General features: G+C 39.0%; 1 long non-coding RNA gene across 1 annotated transcript in view; it reads right to left on the bottom strand.

The window, feature by feature from the left end:
• LOC124067262 overlaps nt 1-20,039 on the bottom strand; it is a 65,768-nt gene that overhangs the window by 17,271 nt on the left and 28,458 nt on the right. The window lies entirely within an intron of this gene.

Below are 20,039 nucleotides of genomic sequence, written 5' to 3' on the forward strand. Positions count from 1 at the left end.
TGAAAAATAATGTTGGAAACCACATGCTTAGAAAAAAGGTTTTAAAAAGGCTCCCACTGTGTGAATACACTGATTTGAACACAGTAGAGACTGAAAGGTGTAGATGCAGTACAGGCTTCTCAGCTTTTGTTCACCTGTTTTCTCACTGAGTGCCAGGAATAAATGTTTTCATTTTTTGCAGACAAGGCGTTTCCAAAAGTGTTGATTTTCTGTGGGCCTTGTCAAAGTCCTGTTTACCCCCTGCATTTTAGCAGAATTAAATTCATGATGAAACAGTAGCTTAATCTTATTCTTCAGTCTGTTCAGTCAAAGGGGGCTCGCCACTGAAGTGAATGTTAAGTCAATTATTACGGTTTGTCTGTCTTAAACTCACCAGGCTGATCTGTCGTTACATCCACTGTAGGCATCATTTTTCTTCCCTCTGCTCTTCACTGACATTTTTTTTGCCATACTGTCAAAGAGTTTCCAGCTTTGTCTTACTTGCTATTCAGTGAATTATAGCAATTTCTGCTTGGAAAAAGAAGCTGAAAGCTTTTAAGCTTTGCAAGACAAATGATAGCAATTCCTGCTCTTGAAAAGATGAAAAAAGGCTTTCAAGCTTTCAAACATGACAGCTATAGAGAGGGTTTTGGACTGTGTATAGGTGCATGACTTACTTACTGAGTGACAACCAGTGTTTGAAGTAGAAAATAAAATAAAGTAAAATAAAAGCCAGTGCTCCCCTTACATGTTGGTGTGAATATGAGCCAGCAAATCATTATGATGTTTTATACTAAATTAAAGACCCAAAAGGATACTGGTAACATAACATAACTGGTAACACTTCATAACATAAAATGACTTGAGCAAGGGAACAACCATGTCAATTATTAGATTGAAAAATAATTGACTATATAAACTAGTTTTAGTACGCAGTGCAGCGAAGCCATCAAGTCAAGTTGTGGTGTCTGTTTGTGTTCTCTTTGTGCTTTTTTGTCTCAAGGCCAACATTACTGTAAGGTTAATTAAACTTAACTTTGGCTGGTCTAGACAAAAACAGGCAGTCGAGGACAGGAATAGGTGAGAGTCATGTAGAAGCTCCCTCGGTAATGCAGTTTATTTAGGGCCATTACGAATCACCCTGAGAGCCTCACATAAAGAGAGCGGAAAAGAGCAGCGGCAGCTTGTGAGAATTGCTGCTGTACAAGAAAAACTCAAGGTATGCTGAAGAATAAGTACTGCATACTGAGTACTGTGTCCTGAAAATAGGATCAGGAGGATGTAAATTAATTTCAGGACAAATTTTGGAGAAGAGTTGGAAAAAAAGAACCCCTCCTAACATTATAATAAATAGTAATGAAAATGAAACCTACTGCATGCTCCTTGTAGCACACATGGTACTTATTAAACCTGTGACAACACCCACGTAGACATGTCACCTCCAGTGCTGATGGTCAGAATGAAGCAGAAAGGTAATGTGGTCCCATATATCAAGAAGACAAACAGCAAAGTCAGACCCGAAATAGACAGCCTCTGACCTCAGCAAGTGCCACTTAACCACTTTTCTGCCAATTAACTAAAAGGCATGTAGCATGTTTTTTTTCCCCCTGTAAATCCATGTGAGTGTGCTGTATATTGATTTACTTCTCGTCTCTAATCTTTTCAGATGAAAAGGCAGATGACTGATTATCTAAGCAGTTTCACAATGTTTCATTTATCTTCTTAAACGTCACTTTGAATGATTTTGATTAATGATTGCAGAATGCAAAGGCAAACTTGAAATTTGAGATGGTCCACATTTATTTCAGGATGGATCTGGGGTGAAAATATTTTAGTTAAGAGTTAAATTAAAAGCCCTGGTGTTCGCCCACTTCACACCCTGGAGACAATCAGAAGAATTTTGCAGCAATTCTGCTATGGTAATTTGATGCAAGGTGTGAAGGACAGCACTATGGAAATGTTCTTTTTGAAGGTTCTGTCATTATTTCCTCTTTTAAGCAGAAAGCCGGGACAACAAACCTTGACTGGCAAGCAGAGTCGAAAATTAGCACGAACCACAAGCCAGTGTTGGCAAAACTCTACACTAATGAATAAAATAAATGAGGCCAGTCGCTATTGGTGGATTGCTGAAACAAGGTGTACAACAAACTCTACAACACATAAAAAAAGTTAATTTTGGAGCATGATGGCAACGAAACTCCACTCCAGGTTTAGGGCACTAAGGTAAGATAAGAAATAATGTCGCTGTTTTCAGAATACAATGACATTGCAAGTGCCTCTCCCACCTGTGTTAAAAAAAAAAAAAAATACAATCATATTCAACTCCCCAAAAAACACATACAATCAATCACATACCAAAAATAAGAATCAGGACAGGGGACAGTGCATCAGTATAAAATATGAAATACGAAGCCATAAAATATGGAATAAAATGAGAGAGAGACAGAAAGAAGACAAAATCTTTGTCTTGAATGACATTAGCTGTGAAACAATAAAATGTGAATTTAAATGCACTGTGTGTTCCTCTCTCATCACCTCCCTTGTTGGGGCTGTTTAAGGCTTGGCTGTCAGAGATGTCAAAATGTAAGCCACGTGTTGTTTTCACAATTGCTTTTCAGAGGTACAAGATAGCTAGTAGCTGTTTTGTGAGGCTTGAATAAGGGTTGACATTTTGCTATTCCTCTAAGACATTGCTGCGACGCCAAAGCAACTGCAAGCACAGTGGGGTGTTGGAAGGAGACATGAAACGGTCATTCAGAATTGAAAGTTAAAGTTGTTCACGGTGAATCAACATAAAAAGTAAGGGAATTCCAGCGTGAGTACAAATGCATTCTCCTCATGGGTGATATTGCCTGGACAACAAATGGGATATGAGGAGTTTTAAAGAAGTATAGTTCAGCATTGAATGGTTCAGGCACAAAACATATTTTTCCACTGAACTCCATTATGTCAACACCTGAATTTAAGCTTATACATATTTAATAAAAGGCTCTGGGAATGTCGCGTTGATAAAGACCTCATTAGCTACAAGATGTAAAAACAAGATGTGTTACAGCTCATACACTGACAGCAGCGGTGACTGATTGGAGGGGGGGTTATGGAGTAAACAGAGCCCTCCTGTAATGAGGGCCCACAAAGAATGCAGAATGTGCGTAGCTGTGGGCTTGGAGAAGGGCCCATAGAGAATGTCTGTGCACAGGGTCCATAACTTTGTGCTGCACCCTTGACTAAATGATTTTGGGACAGCCCTACAGGTAATATATAGTCAGGAGGTCCAGTGTGCAGTACAGCCATGGCTCACTTTTACCAAACATCTGAATTATTATTTATTTATTTATTTTTTGTCTGCACAGGAAACAGGTGAGTCACCAGACTCAACATATGACTTCATTTAGTGAATAGCTGTTTATTACAGACTTTCCAACCCATCAGCAATGCGGCTGTGAAAAGACTGCTTTTACTCTGTGCTGTTGGAATCCCACAGAAACCCTCTATCCTCTGCCAGACTAAATGAGAACATTAGACAAATGGAAATGATTACTGAACAGTCTGATATGCAGAAGGCTGCATTGTATCAGTTAAGCATTAGATAGTGTGTTTCTTTCAAAGTTGTCTGCATCCCTGACATTGTCAATAGCCAAGTACAAAGAATGAAACAGTAAACAGGCATCTCAGTCTTCAAGACAACTACTGAGCCATAAAACTAAATTTTACTGAACAAAAGAAGCAACCCTAAGATGCAGGGGTTTGTGGGTTAAGGAAGATAGATTCTGTCAGCCAGGAATTCATCATGTTTAGAAGCTCAAGTACAACAAAGTAAGAGCAAACCTAGAGGGCAGCAATCTGATTTGCTTGGACTGAAATCGAGTGCATGTAAATGCATGTCATACTCCACAACCGTTTAAGTGTGAAAAATAGATCAGATATTAACTGGCAGATTTTAATTAAACTCAGCACTAATATCAGGGGTTTTGGTCAGTCAGATTGTGGTTGTTTCTAAAGTTGCAAGGGCAGGCAGAGCATAGCTTGAATTTTATTGTGTCGTATTGTCTTATTTTGAAAAGTACAGGTAATTCCAAGTTATTCTCTAATCTTGCACTAGTACAAAAGGTTGTTTTTTGTTTCCAAGACATCACGAAAGCATTCACCAAGCAGGAGAAGCCTGTGTAACCCCTCCACCCCCCACCCCATGCACACAAGCAGGTGCGAGGGCCCTGCATGCCCCCATGTTCGAAAAACCACAGCAAACTGCTCAGTTTGATGGCCCTGTGGTATACAAAAAAAAAAAGACAAAGTGCTGTCTATGGTGGCCCAGTGTGCAAGAAAACAAAAGTTGATAAGTGTCTTCTAGTGTGTCCTTCCAGTGGAGAGAATATACAGGATTTCCTACAGTTTAAATAGTTAGTAGTCCCGTGTGTATTTTTATTACAGAGGTGTAGTAGTTATACAGTATAATCAGCGTCACATAATAAAGCTATTTAAATATTAACCAGGACCTGGAACTGTTTCACCATAAATGCATAATGAATTTCTGTGTGCCGGTGCACAACTGCATGCAGGTGGTGCCCTTTTTATCACCCTTGGCCCTAAGACATCCTGAGTCCACCACTGCACCTGTGACATCAGGTCACATTCATCAGATTCATATGTGCACGCCACCATCATGAACAGAGGCCTTGTTTGATATATGTGCTACAGTGAGAGGGGGAGTGAGCTCCTGGTGATGTGCAGGTGAATACTTATTACTGATTTTTTTTTCTTTTTTATCGATGAATTATACTGCAAACTTAATGTTGTTCAGCTAGTGGCCATGCAGTCATTAGGGCCTGAGCACCGACTGGTATGAGGATCCTATTGAAATGCAATGATTCTTTCTTCTTTTTTTCTTTCTTCTTTTTTTCCTAGTATAAATGAGGGCCTTATGATACTCAGCCAAGACATCAGGACTGGCTATAATTTCAAAGTTATGCCATCTGTGTTTAAAATATTCTAAGTCCAAATGAAATGAAAGTAACCTAGTATGCCTCTTTTCTCTTCATCATGCTACACCAAAGAGCATGACTATTTAAATGCACACCCCTCAGTGCCCACACGCCATTAGCTTTAGTATTTACATTACAACAAAAATTGATGAGTAGTTTTGTGGCACAGTTGTGTAATGTCCTACTGACTTCACAACCAGATCCTGCTCTGTCCATCTGTCTGCAAATGAGAGTTTGTTACAGCACACCACCTGAAGACTGTGTGGCCAAATGGCTCAATGGTGCCGCCTAAAAAATGTAAAGGAGCAGCAGGAAATAATCTTTGTGTACCAATCATCATTTTGATTTACCTTCAATATTACATTCATGATGTGGTCTGCACTTGATATAGTGAAACGTAACCTATAATTAGCATGTGTTTCACACTGTGATATAGTGAACACAGGAAACGTCACAAAATGCCTTCGCAATGTGTCCAGACCACATGAAATTTTACAGCCCAGTTGACCTGCTGGTGTCCAGGAGGTTGAGGCAGCGACTGCAGTGCACCCCGGACAAAACACTTCTCAGTGGCTCAAGGGCGTCCTTGTCTACGTTTAAAGTTAAAGGCATAAAATGCAGAATATGGTCAAGTGAGACAGACATTGCAAAGAGAGCGAGAGAGCAAGCAGTTAGTGTACACAAAGCAGAAAATCAGAGAACTAAAATGTTATTTTCATTCAATTTTGTCAATTTTGTCTGACTGTGGTCTACTCATTAAAGTTTGGTCATTTCTAAGTAACCTAAGGTTCTTTAAACAATACAGTCACTGTTCTTTAATGAAGAATCAGTGTATTGAAAATGACAATTTGTATGAGGCCAGAATACTGATCTGCAGAGACATCATTCACACCCTTCAGGATGGTTCTTGGCTTGCTGTGGGCTTCCTGTTTAATATATTAAAATGATAAATGATCGATATGACATGATTGATATCTGGAGCAGCATGATTAAAGAGTTAATTAAGTTGTCACTTTTATTACCAGAGAAAACTGAAATTGTGGTATATTTTACAATTTGTGCTGGCCCATTCATCTATTCCCAAATGTGCCACAAAAGGAAAATAACAGAGTCCTGTAGTCCTGCAGCTGATATTAACACAGAATTATAGTTATATGAACAGACGGATACTGATAGCTGTTTTGTAAATTTATTCTTGACCTGCTATTGGGTAATTGTGCACGGCAGTTTACATTTTGATGATTGACCAGATGACCAAGCACAGTTTCTTATTAGTTAAAATGCCAAGTTAATCATCCAAGGCCACGTGGTTACTTAAAAAAATATAGCACTTCAGCCTGACTTCAAGTGTCTAAACAGCAGAATAGTCTTGTTAGTATGAATGCAAATGGAACGAATAGCCGGTCAGAGCTGTCACCAAAAGTTTACAAATGATGCAGCTGCACAGGGTCTTGTGAACCTTTCTTACTGAGTAATCAGGTCTTTTTTAAGCAGCGTAGTTCAGTTCCACTGACACCAATCACATTGGTGAGTATGATAAAGCAAAGAAATACGCCTTTCACACATCTCATAGTGCTGTTTTGGTTGTGTTGAGTGCAGGTGTACGTCATACTGCAAACGCACACGCACAACACAGGCATTTTTGATGTTCATTGTTTTCATATTCATTTTGATATTTCAGAAAATTGAACATTGAATGTTTATTTTAGATGTTTCTAAATATAATATATATATCAGTAATAGTCAGCAGAAATCATTAAATTAACAAGAAAATTCTGAGTGGGTTAAAACGTTTACATGCTGTAAGACAGAAAATATCCAGTGACAATCAGCATAAGATTAGGTTGTTGGTTTACATTAAATCACTAGAATTCCCAGAAGAAATAGTTCTTCTGGGAATTCTAGTGATTTAATTCCATTACATAGGGAGCCTTGAATAAATAATGCTATGCCAGTAATAAAATTTTACTTGGTCATCATGGCAACACAGAGAAATAAATAAACATAAATTAAAAAATAAACATGTGATTAACTATAACAAACTACCAGCTACCACTTCAATCAATTCAATCAATTTCAGTAATTTTTGGGTAAATGTTTTCATGCTAAAAAGCTTTTAGTTCGGGAGAAACATTGATTTGACCTTACAAACATTTCTGGGCCTGTCCTAATGTGTATGTGTAAATTCATTTCATCATTACTTTGCATTAATTTTCAAGAGTGAGAGACTTTCAGCTGAATTTGTAAACTTTAATTCCCATTGAATTCCATTCTCTGCATGTTCTAATTCCTGTTACAGTTTTTATATGTGCAAAGACAAAAAGGACAAAGGGTGAGAAAAACAGACATGTCTAATACCTGATTGGATTTGTCACCCATGCACATGACCACAGGCAGAAACATGCTGTAGTAATTTCACACCAAAGCACGGCTGATGTTATGGCATTTTGTCATTTTGGTGAGCGTAGGGGAGATTTCCAGTTCAGCAAGACCCTGTTTACTATGACCAAATCTGCCCTATTTTCTCTTGCCTAGTTGCACTGACCTCACATGATGAATGCTCTCCTCAAGAGAGAGAGAAACAGGGCCTGTTGTTATTGAATTAATAGCCCCACACACCACCGGGGATTCACACTTCCACCATTCAGCTCGGTGCAGCACGCCAACAAACAGCTATCAGACATTGTGTGGGTTCTCCCTCAAACACTAATCATGAAGAACAGCTTCTAATTATTGGTGATTATTCATATAAGCAACCTAAAGACAAGGCAAATCATTTGTATGTATACAGTCAACACAACGCTGTTCCCACACATTGCAGCTGATGTTCTGAACCATGACTCTTCTGTTGATTTTTGTTAGTCTGTATAACATCTGTTTGTGTTATATGTCAAGAGTTAATAATCAGGAGAGAAGTACCACTGCCACTCTACTGTAAGGAATAATCTGTCATTAATTAAAAATCAGTTCAGTGTACGTCCTCAATGCAGAGCAGAAATTTTCTGATAAGATTTCCATGTTCATTAAAGTCTGTTGCCGACAAAAACACGTCCCTGTTGGCAGCATGTTCGAGCCACCTGCTCTGTGCATGAGGCCGAGGCTGTGAGCACCAGCAGTCAAAGTGTCTTTCCACCAATGGGCAAATGGCCATCTGAAGGTGATAGACTCCAGTGGCCTTGGGCCAGCATGAGTCATTGACTCCATGTCCTCAGCACCAACACAGAGTTACTCCAGAAACTGCATAAGTTTGCGCCCCCAGGCAAGGTGACTCTCTTCCTGCCTAAATTGTTTTCCCACCTGGCATCTTGAAACCCTCATCAGCCCCGCGCCACACCCTGAGGAGCTGATGCCAAAAATGCTACTCGTCACAGTTTCTTAGGGAGCACTCCACACAGTAATGCCAGTGTTTAATCTTTCTAACACAGCCAGTATTGATGAATTCTGTGAACGCAGGTCAGAGAAGTTGGCATCTACCAAGAAAGCAGCAATGACTTTATCATCAATTAATATTCTTGTCTGCTAAATTTTTTGGTGGGCGTAGTTGATACTTTGAGTTTGTCTTAAAAAAGTGAGAGATGCAGTGGCAAAAACCCTGATAAACCCTGGAGTGTAGTTTAACTTACATATCAACAAACTCATTCTTGTTAACTCTTAATTTCCCCAACATTCTATGATGTTTAAAAACCATCTTCTGTTTTGCTGCTTCCCCTGGTAAACAACTACACGACCCTCAAAGAAAAAAAAAAAGACTGCAAATAATTAGTGATGTTTCTCTTTGTTTGTTGCTAGATTGGATTGTTTACTCACATGCTGTCAAATCAGTGCTGTATGGTGTTAACTGGCAGAAGGATTTAATTTACACTGAGGGTGGAGAGAGACATATGGCCCCTTCACTTTTCACATTTTACATCAGATTCACACCCTAGAACCACTACAAACAGTCCACTCTTACAGTCTAGCCATCTCCAGATGGAGGAAGCTCTGAGCTGATTAAAGATTGGTGTGCTCATGTAGTTTGTCTCCAGCCATTACCATGCGTTCACAGCAGTAAGCTCTGCAAGCAGCAGAGAGCGCATTATGGACTTTATTGGCCTTATGTTTTGTCCCTCCTGCGACAGACTAAAAGACTACCGTGACATCCTCTGCGTGTTTTACTTCCTCAGGGTTAGAACTGTTCAGATGTTAATTTGTTTTATATTTCAAGACTGCAAATCATTGTGCTTCAGTCCTTTTTTGCTAATCTGCTTTCCTCAATCTCAAATGCCCAATGCTGGAAGATATTTATTTAGTTATTTATATTTATATATTTCTTTATATTTATTAACAGTTAGCTTATGTGTAATTTTCAAAAGCATTGAAAGGACAGTGCAGTATTTCAAAAGTATTTTTTATTCAGTTATCATTATCACTTTTAAAATGAAACCTTCGCCCTAATGGAAAGTAACAAAACATAAATTTAACTGAAAAATGATATGTGATGACATTAGCAGACCCACTGTATCCGAAAACAAATTAAAAAAACACTTTAATAAATCATTAAACCTTCTTTTCCTAAGAGATATTTTGATTAAAAAAAAGACATCAACTCTGGCAATAAAGCTTCTTTGTTTGTTTGTTTCAAAGCTTTACCATTTTTCCTCAATTAATAGTGCCCTGGATGTTTTAATATGGCCTAAGGCTTTTAGCTTAGTTATTTCCCACAGGGTTGATTTTCTACGTTCTGCCGTAGTTCACAAGACCACCAGTGTGTTTCCTCTGTCAGCTTTGCTTACTTCTGAATAACCCCTCTAACAAGCGAGGAGTGAAAAGGTAAGCATGTAATTGGTGAAACACACTCCTTAGAGTAACCTTTGTAGAGTAATTTGCTGTGAAATTCAAGCACAGTATTTTGAATGTTCTCTATACCTTACAGTAGATTGCAGCTAAACATGGCAGTCAAAATAATGCTGTCTTTCAAAAGGAGATGGGAACATACTGTATCTGTTTTTTTTTTCTTTATACAAAGTTCCATTTGCTTTTTGCTGCACATACAGACATATTCGAAATGTGCAGTACAGGCACGGCTGAGATGAAAGAAAAGCCCTCCAGTCTTAACAAGCAAAATGTAGCTTCAAGGACAAATTAGCTATGAGCATCCTCACGGGGATGGATGTAAATGGAATGATAGAGGTCTGGAATTAATACATTCTGCATGTTTTAGTTAATCTCTAACTGCGCTAGTCCCGCGAGAAAACTCAAAGTGCTGAAACTGAAGTGACAATGGGAGAATAATTGTTTTGGTGTGTAACAAGAACTTAGTTTGAATGTTTTTCAGAGGCTGAGTGGACTCAAATTCACTAATTTGGACAGTTTTGCACAGCATGAGTGATGGGGTTGGTAGAGCAGGTCTGTCAAATATGAAGATGAAATGAAGTGTTGAGACAACACACGCTGCCCGGTTTGGTAATCATCCCCATCCACTCCACACAGACTTGATGAATGTCTCTAATCAAGTGACGTCCCCGACTGAAATGACTCCACACAGGCCCCACCTAATAACACTGACAGCAAACAACTCCAAGTGGAATATTTATACACTCAAACATTCCTCTCTGATCTAACTTGTTTGGACAGCCATTGCATGGGTCTAAAATATGCATGTGAACCAGTGCGTGTTACTTTACTTACTTTACTACTAAAATTTAAAACCCAGACATGTTCAAATATGCAAAGAAAGGACTAATATCAACTAGCTTGAATCCGTTGATCTATTACTATGTGGCAGGGAACTGTATGAGACAACAGTTTATGGCAGTATGTCTCCCAGACAATGTAGTGGAAGAGAGTATTTCAGTGCCACTTTTTGTGAGCATGTCATCTCTTTTTTATCGTAGGAATGCATATCACCTCCCACATGAGGAACAAGTCAGCCCATCTGTCACAAAACATCTGGAGCATCTGCAGAAGCTCATTCACTGCTATTCCCTGACTTATCCAGGGTCCTTGAAGTTAATGGTTTAAGGGTGGGGGGTGGGGGTTTACCCAAACAACAACTACATCAAAAATCTGGCAAAAATATTAAAAACACAAAAGTCACAGCACTCAGTAAAGACTCTGCAGCTGTTTTGCACAACCTGCGCTAGAAGAATAGCTACAAATGCTGAAAGACTCCCTCCCCTCTGTGCCATGTACCCTGTTCGTTCCTCTCCACTGCTATCCACCATCTGGTAATACCTTCACAGCTGGACCTCTTCCCTACTTGGCAAAAGGTGTGCTTGTCCTCTTGTCCAATCTGTTGGTGGAGTTTTACTCTAAGCTAACGTTATAATAAACATTAAAGATGAAGAGTGTCATCTGCTTTCAGTTGCTCTAACCTTGAAATGCTTGTTTCTTGGAAAAGGATCTTTAAATTTCAAGCATGTAACGGGTCAGCTGACTCCATGAAGCAAACTTATTTCTTCCATCGAAGACAAGGTTCAGTGTTGGAGTCTTTTCTTTGTATGTTCTCAGTCACAAAAGTTTATGGGAGAAAATCGTCTTGGTATCTGTTTTCCCCACTGCCTGCTTCTATTCAACAGCTCTAAAACATCAGAGTTTAAGGACAGAGCGTTCAAAAATGGATGAGACTGAGTTTAATGATGATGACTGCAGTTTACAGGATGTAAGCTTCACCGACATATTTTTTGTGTTATACCTTGCCCTGTCACAACTACCAGATTACTGAAAATGAAAGCGTTCCAGCCACCAGAACACAAGTATTACAGGATATTTAGAAGCAGAAAACAAGTTTGTGCGTTTGGGCTAAACCATAAAATCAATGAGGTGGACAACAACATTAGCAGGATGGAGAGACAAGAGGAGCCCGGTTCTAGATTTGTTCATTTGTTTTGTATGAATTCCTGGTTTCAAATAAATCTGGTGCTGTGCCCACTGATGGCTATTTCCCCTGGATGGACAAAGTGTTAACCAGTTAGTGTGTCGCTGACAGGATTTAGAATGGGAAAATCATCTTGTTACGTATATAGCTACATCCGTGAAAAATGTGTACAAATAATGTTGACTCACGTGGATGAGATCAGTGAAACTGCACAGGTATTTGTCAGTCAAACCACAGAAAATCTGTATATTGATTCAGAAATATCAAATGTTTGTAGCAACACCACAGTGAAAATGATATAGGCAGGGTAAAAATGAAATGGCAATTACAACTACACAATGTACTTCCAAACCTCTCAAAATCTCATCACATGAATGTGAAACTCAATCGCAATGACCCAGTTGCATGAGTACCTCCAAACCACACACCTAACACTGTTTTCTCTCCAGGAAGATTGAAATCAGCCTCTTTGTTTGGTTGAGGTAATTGGGAAATGGGTTAAAACAATGTTTTTGTTATTTCAACCATGCAGCAGACAGAATTTTTTATGCAAATAGTTAAAATAGTATGTGAGGATTCTGGGTGAAAAAATCAACTTAGGGTTAAGTTTTGTTTCTGATGTATATTTGACACGTTGCAGATCATCTTAATTGTGTGAGTTTGTCTTAATAAGTAGTACTTCAGTGCTACATAGACTATGCCATCGCAAATGATCCACTTCAAAATGCAGTTGTATAATGGAGTGTTTGTTCGTGACAGTAACAAGAGGCCTTTGCTGATATTCAGGTGTTTCTCTTTTGTCCTGGCCATTCACAGACCCAGGGACACCCAGCTGAGGTGCATGACAATGCTCACCAAGCCACTGCAAAATAAAGTGATGGGCCAGTGCAACAGCCAGTTCCCTAACACGAGATCAACCTACATGAAGGATAAACCCATTAGATGCAGGAAAAATGCAGGTCAGGTCTCAGTGTGCTAGCTCAAACAGCGGCTCTTTACAATCTCACCCCCTGGTGTGGAGAGCGAGGCAACTTGTTTTCTGATGTGCTGCTGGACCTTGCACCCGAAATCCGGCGCAGACTGTTTGCCGAAGCCTTTAATGAAACCCAATGTCACCTTTTTGAGCTGATGCAATAGCAGCTCATTAAAATAAGTTCTTAAAACCCCTTTGTCACTTTTATTTCGCTATCTCAGACGGTAATTGGTTATAAGACACTAAAACAGCCTTCACCAGATAAATGAGCCTTTTGTGCTTGCAATCAAGATCTCTTCTTTTGTCTTTAGTTATTATTTAGAATCTTAAGTGTGAATCAAGACTAGGACTTTTGTTTGTCTCCACTGGTCTTCAAAGAATGTTTCATTGCTGTCATGCTAAAGCATAAAGCCAAAAAGATATTTAAACAGTGCCACAATAGTGTGCGTGCTATCTGCATCCATCAAGCAACATTTGCCATTTTTGGAGTCAGGCAACAAGAACTGCACCCAAAAGCCTAAAAAAATGCACTTTTTTTTCCTGCTATTAGAGTAATGTGCCTGTAATTCAGTTTGTGGTAATTCTGCTTTAGGTCTCAGTTGACACATTAAAATGCACCCCACGTCAAAAGGCATTTGCACAGCCCAGCAGGTCCATAGGAATAAGCAGTGCAGCAATCAATCCCTGCCACAGGGTTCTGTTGTGGAGATGACAAAAAGAATTACCCTGTGATGGTTCGGACCAGGACAATAAATGTGCTTTTAGACCTGCAGTTGTACCACCAGGGTACTTGAGCACTGGGCTCTACCACACAAATGACAAGCAGAAAAATGTTGGATGAAATACTAAGAACCTGGAACTGCAAAATTATTATAACTAAGGAAGAGGGTCACAGGGGTTAACAGCTATTCACAATTTTCAAAAAGTCTAGTCAAGCCAAAAAAAACCCAAAAAATCCCTGAAAATAATGCCAGGTTCATGATCTCAGCGACTCCAGTATCAATACTGCAATGCAAGGGATTGGGTAGTTATGTCATAATGTATTTCCTAATGCACAGTTTTATTGCACTATATTTTGGCATATGGTGTGATTAATGTGCAGACAGAGGTCATTGAAAAATATATCTTTCCATTACCGGATTGGATCATTTCCTTTTATTGGACCAACCAGTTGTTGTACACTGTAGCAGCATCTGAGAAGAATAACGTTGTCACACCTCTTAGCGAGCCCTCCTGGGTATATTGGAAGGAGTGCTCTGATACCTCGCGGGTGTGGCTGCAGGCTAGTTAGGTCTCAGAGGCTGCTTTGGGCATAAATGCTTTATCCTGGCCTCCTTCTATGCATAAGCACACGATATCACTTTAGCTCTGGAAATGCTATGGTGGAATCCTGATGTTTGCTGCATTAAGAAAATCATATTTTTTTATCTGAGATGATAGAAGCAAAATTATGTATTAGCTTAGCCAAAAAATCAGCAAATACCAGTATCCTGTGATGTATCTAAATACAAAATTATCAATTGTCTGATATAGTCAGCCATCTCAGTAAATGGTGCATAACAAGTGAACTATATATATATTCCAAATGCTTGCAGTCCAACAACAGGCAGCCAGAAATCTCTAAAAGCTATGGAAGTTATATTACCATGTTTTATAGAGTGATGGAAAAAGTGACTCTTGAAGGGCCACTTGAACTCGCAGCATTAAACTATTGTTTTACCATATAACTGGGAACAGCAGTAGATGGTGTCATTGTAGGAAGAGAACACTATTAACAGATTCTCCCCCTCTGTCATTCAAAGGTCTGTCATTAGCAGGTGGGAAGGTAGCAACAGTTGCAGCTTGGCACAACATCCTTCATCATGTCCACCGTTTACGCAGCAGTTGGCAAGGTAGGCAGGCCATGTGTTGCCTTTTAAGAGACTCATTAGTACAGTGAGCATCAATAGAAATAAGGTTCAAAGCCATTACTTCAAAACAACTTTCAGTCAAACTCGGCTAAATCACAGTGCAGTGAAATGACACTGGTGTTAGTTGTAGTGTATGTAGAGATGACAACTTAGCTGCAGAGTCAGATGGTACAAACATATTTAAAGCAGATGCAATTTTATAATTGCAAGCAAGACCAATGATTTAGCCATGCTAATTTAAAAAAATGATGCACGATCATTTGAAATTCTATTCAACATGGCTGTGAAGATGTTAAATTTTGAAAATTTGGAAGGACATGAACTGAAAATTTTGTGACTCACCCAGACAGTTCAAATTGAAGATGATATTCTGTTATTTCTTATTACTGAGAAAATAAATCCTATAGAAAAGGTGCTGACCCTCCTATCCTTGCACAAAGCATCCAAGGTTCTATGATTCAGCACCATGGACAGCACTTTTATCAAACCACCAACATCTATAAAAAAGTTGAGCTCTATCCCTTCCTTTCTTCTGCACCAATACAGTTTTCAACTTCAGCAATAAAAGCAATACACCGTTTTAGACTGAAATGTCATTTAAAATTATCTTAGATCTTCATAATGTTACAAAAAGCCATGACAGAAACAAAAGTGACCATACAGGAAACAAAGAGTTGTGTCGGAGACTCACTGTTAAACCTGACATTGATCTGCATTCACATGGAAAATCCAACCGTAACGTGACTAAGTGCATGCAAACATCAGACTCTGATTATGTTAATTTAATGATATCCTGGTTGGATTGAGTTTTAAGGTATGTGTACTCCCATTATAGTCACATTCATGAAGGACATTTTCAGAATGAATTTGAGGTTAAGTATCAGAGGGATGTTATGATGTATTGCAGAGGAGGCATGTTATTTTCGTCCATTTTTCTGACTATGTTCTGCAGTATGGGGGCTGCAATAATAATGAAACAAAGCTCAGTCTTGTCTTTCTTCTCTTTTGGTCGCATTGATGCAAATGTGGGCAGTGAGACTATTTTACAAAAACAAGTTGAAGCCTTAGGATTAAGCATTACTGAAACCACTTGACCTTTAACAATGTCATAACATCCACAGCTCAGCCGAGTCTATGGATGTTTGAGGCTCTGATACACACAAATAGGAACTCTGCAAAATACAGTTTTACAAGATTTAAACAACTTTTTGGTCATTTTTGCTAACACACACACCTTATTATTAATATTCCAAATATGTTTTAGTGTCTCTATGCACTTTAATCACGGCTAACAATATTGCAAGAATACCGACAGCCTTATAGTTAGTCCTGAGATGGTCTTTTTTCTTTAAAAGAGACTGAAAAGAGCCTTCATCTTATTTAAACAACTTAATTATCTATCCAGCAACTCATCAAAACAACTTTCCAAGTTGTCCATGCACATCAAATCTGTAGATGTCAAGCACTGGCAATCAGCAACTAATCACGTCTCAGTTTTCAGTGATCAGTAAGTTCTTATTCAAATCGCCTCATCGATAAATCATATTACCAGCTTTAATTACACACTTTTCAATTGACACTTTACGTATTTACTTTAGCCTTATCCAAATGAACCTCCCTTGTTTCATAACAGTTCAGTTGGCGCTGATCTGGGCGATAGTATGGTCAAATGATTTTCGAGGATACATGCCTCGCTGCTTTATTCAATTATCGTTTAATTAGAAACATCTTTTGATAAAAACAACAAAACAGATTCACTTTACTGATGACAATTTATCTATCAATTTTCAAAATACATTTCCAGACTTCTGGGGTCTGTTTCCTCTTGCCATAAATATGACTGCAAGAAGATGGCTATTACTGGACCACAGGCACTCTGTGCAATAAAAAAGCAAATGGATCATTTGTGGTATATGCAGTTTTAAAAGGTCTGTTAATTGCAATTTATTGCAGCTGATAATAGCACTTGTTTTTACACATTGAAGCTTTTGCAGTAGTTTGTAACGGCCCATTATGGTGATTTACCAAAACTTTTACTGGAGTGCAAAAAAAGCACAAATGCCAATACAGGGCATGTACATTATCTTGGGATGATACAGATAGTTTTCTCATTTAAAGCTGTTATACTCCTTTCAGTTAGTGGATCACAGGTGCACATTCGGGTCAGTCTGCCTCCTCCACATCTTCCAGGACATGATGGATGCTTGTAGCTTTGTTCTGCTTATTGTTGAACTCAAATCAACTCCCTCTTGATACTGAGTTTATGAAAAAACAACACTTTAAAATATTTTAAGGTAAAAGGAAGTAACTACTTCTTGTTTTTTGTATAAAAAGTGCTTAAATCTCAGGTGTAATCATGCCAGCATTTAGTCAGAGGTAGGCTGGCCTTTTATGTTAAAGTACTTGGAGGATAACCAGTTAAGGTCAAAAGCATGTCCTTTCTCTTACACCTTCATTGTATGGAGGGCGACTATATTAAGACTATTTATACAGAAAGAGAATCAGAGCTTAATGGACGTGTGGTAAATGTCCCGCTTATTGGCCTGAGGGTAATCTGGCTGCTATCAGGAGGCAGTGCAGGGTGAGGCAGGGCAGTGGAAAAGGTGTGGAGGAAAGAGGCAGCACAGCAGGAGGCCAACTCCCCACTGTTCAGCTATGCAACCTCTGGAAACCATCCAGCACCGTCTCCACAAGACACAACATGACCTCACCTTTCACGTCACACCCTCTCAGAAGAAATCCCTTAACCACCACCCACCAGCCAATTAAAAAGTTATGCATAATTTACCATGTCATTCGGCTGCACAATCAAATTGAATATAATTTGAAGTTAATTCTTGGGAATTTTTCTTCTGCAAGCAAGGACAAGGGTGAAAAAGTACGTCTATGACCTGATTCTATCATGCATCACTAAATTTTATCCTACGTTCATTAAAAAGAACTACATATGGCTATAATCAACTACTTTCGCTGATATGATAAATGCAACTCCGCCAGAAATGTGATGGCAACTTTTAAACACAGGAACGTTAATGACAAAGCTGAGATATCTCACATCCCCATTGTGCAAGGCCCGCACAAAAGAAGCATCATGTCTTCAAATGAAAGTAACCTCAATGGGAGAGCTATCCCTGACTATTAAAATTGTAGCCTAAGGGTGAAATCACATTACAGAGGCGGCTAGAGATTCTTTTTCTATTCCACTCTATTCTTAGCAAGCTGAAGACAGGTAAAACACATCTCCTTCATCCTTGGTATAGAATGACTCCCCCGTTCCCTCAATTAAAAGATAGCAGTAAAATACAGCACACGCAGAGCTGCGATAGCGTAATTGGCCGCTACAGTCGACACCAGTGCGAGCAAAGCTTGTCCGTTTAAGCCTGGAGGGGCACAGCAGACAGAGGCAGGGCTGACATGCACAGGGACATTAGTGGACATCTCATGATCCAAATCCTCTCTTTTGCTTAACAGCTACAGTTTAATTGTCACTAGCTCTGCCAATCATTCAGCGCACATATTCTCGTTTCCCCCTCTCGTCCTTGCTGTCGACATAAATCCATGGGATGAAAGTCAGGCAATTCAATGCACCTATGGGTACATACTGCTTATTTTTCCTGCAGAGAAACACGCACGAAAATGCAAAACAGACTGAAGAAGCAGCAAATATGTCACACCAATAAACACAAATATAAAATGTTGAATATCATTTTTGTTCGTCAACTTTCTTTTGATTAATGAAAAAAACAACAACATACATAACATAAAAACAAATCCGTGGATATGGGAGACTGTTAACAGCTAAGCACTGCATCCTTCTTTTATTCTCTGCAAGGGCAGACGGTAAATCATATCAGCTAACACAGCAGCAGTTTCACTCAGTCAAAAGTCAATTTGAGCAAGTCCAGCTTGGTCAGGTAAAAGCAGCGTTTTGTAGGCTGCTGAACTGAATGCCAGGAGCCACCCACTGCTTAATTATCACCTAATCTCTGAGGAAATCAGTTAGAGATTCCTTGGCTAATAAAACAGCCGCTGCAGTAAACAGTGGATGATATTCTGCTGCCGTTTTGTGCTATTTAGTAAACACGTTAAGTTTGACACCACTAAGAAAAGCCCTGCTTCTGAATCTTTGAAGGTTTATTTCAGCTATTCAAGTTTTGCAGCACAGTGGGAGTCAATGGCTTTTGAGGTCATGACACACTCGCTATGGTCTCCACTGTCATTCAATATGGAGAGAAGAAAATGACTGAGTTGCTTCTCTCTGTGTTTCTGGCCAGTATATTAAACACCCCACACCAGCTGTGCCACATTTAAAGCACTTTCCTCTACTTTGATGGAGCAATGTCTTTTCTCTATACTTTGTAGCAATTCCCAGTTGAGCTACTATAAACGTTTGGCCCTTAAAAGGACACACAATCTGCCTTTTTTCTTTCTTCATTATCAATTATGAACCTCGGATGAAAAAATTACAACCAAAATGAAATTACATCCAAGTCCGAAATTCAATCAGGCACTTGTTCCATTGTCATACTGTGTTACGCTGTATTCATGCTGTAATTGTTTCATGAGTAAGGGAGTAATTTAATTTGATCTCCCCCGACGTACTTCCTCCACGAATGAGGCCCCTCAGGGTCCTTAGAGATTGGCAGCAGTCTTGTATCTCATCACGTCAGCTTATCAAACTGGAATCACTGATGAAAAAATAATTGTGTGCCATGATAAATAAAAATGACATTTGCAGTCTCATGTTTTTGCTAAACATTTAATTTAAGAACTTTTGAAAGACTCTCCAGGCCATATTTCCTCAAATTCAAGGACTCAACATGGCATAATTTAAGTTAAATTACTATTACAATGAGATGTTGTATGATGAGAGTTAGCAGGTTTTACAGAAGCTCACAAACAAATATTAAAGAGAGAGACACATAGAGAGAGTGCCGAATGGTTCTCAGTTACAAACACGCCATTCATCATTAAAGTCTTAACATTAGTTTTCTCGCTTGCTTACTGCAACCTGCATCAATCAGCTTCAATCACTCATGCATGCTCGTGACCCCTGCACTTTCTTAAGGCAGTTGGTGTCTTAGAAAATGACTCAATTGTGAGAGACACACATGCAAACAGCATAATGTTAGCTATTTACAATTACCTTGCTATTACCTGTTTACTTTCTTGCAAGAAATTCAAACACTTTCAATGAGCCATGCCTATTTGTCAATTTTATTTGTCAAATAAATTCACAGACTTTCAAGGATTTTAAAGACCTGTGGAAACCTTGAGTAAATCAGAGAGAAGCAGAGTTTTGTAGGAGGGATAATGAGTGTGTGTTTTCCCCCTTTGCT

The sequence above is a fragment of the Scatophagus argus genome, chromosome 11 (genome assembly GCF_020382885.2).
Source record: "Scatophagus argus isolate fScaArg1 chromosome 11, fScaArg1.pri, whole genome shotgun sequence".
NCBI classification, from domain to species: domain Eukaryota; kingdom Metazoa; phylum Chordata; class Actinopteri; family Scatophagidae; genus Scatophagus; species Scatophagus argus.